This window comes from Solea senegalensis, unplaced genomic scaffold (genome assembly GCF_019176455.1).
Source record: "Solea senegalensis isolate Sse05_10M unplaced genomic scaffold, IFAPA_SoseM_1 scf7180000013839, whole genome shotgun sequence".
NCBI lineage: Eukaryota > Metazoa > Chordata > Actinopteri > Pleuronectiformes > Soleidae > Solea > Solea senegalensis.
The window spans coordinates 6940-7500 of NW_025320903.1; positions in this window are offsets into that span (position 1 = coordinate 6940).

Sequence of the window (561 nt, forward strand, 5' to 3'; positions counted from 1 at the left end):
CAGGCCATCCGATCAATACTGCAATTCATCAATCAGATCCCGCCCACACACACACACACACACACATATACAGTATAACTTATAATAAGAATAAAGAAACCTCAGACACAGCTGCAGTGCATTATGGGAATCTGAGCCTTCATTTTCTCTTTTTTAATTCTGACGTGGAAAACAGAGGGTTTGTGGGACTGTCCACAGAGGGACACATCTGTCCACACAGAGACACGTCTGTCCACAGAGGGACACGTCTGTCCACACAGAGACACATCTGTCCACAGAGGGACACGTCTGTCCACACAGAGACACGTCTGTCCACAGAGGGACACGTCTCTGTCCACACGTCTGTCCACACAGACACGTCTGTCCACACAGAGACACGTCTGTCCACAGAGGGACGCATCTGTCCACAGAGACACATGTCTGTCCACAGAGGGACAAGTCTGTCCACAGAGACACGTTTGTCCACAGAGGGACACGTCTGTCCACTGAGACATGTCTGTCCACTGAGTGACATATCCATTCACAGAGGGACACATCTGTCCAAACAGAGACACGTCTGTC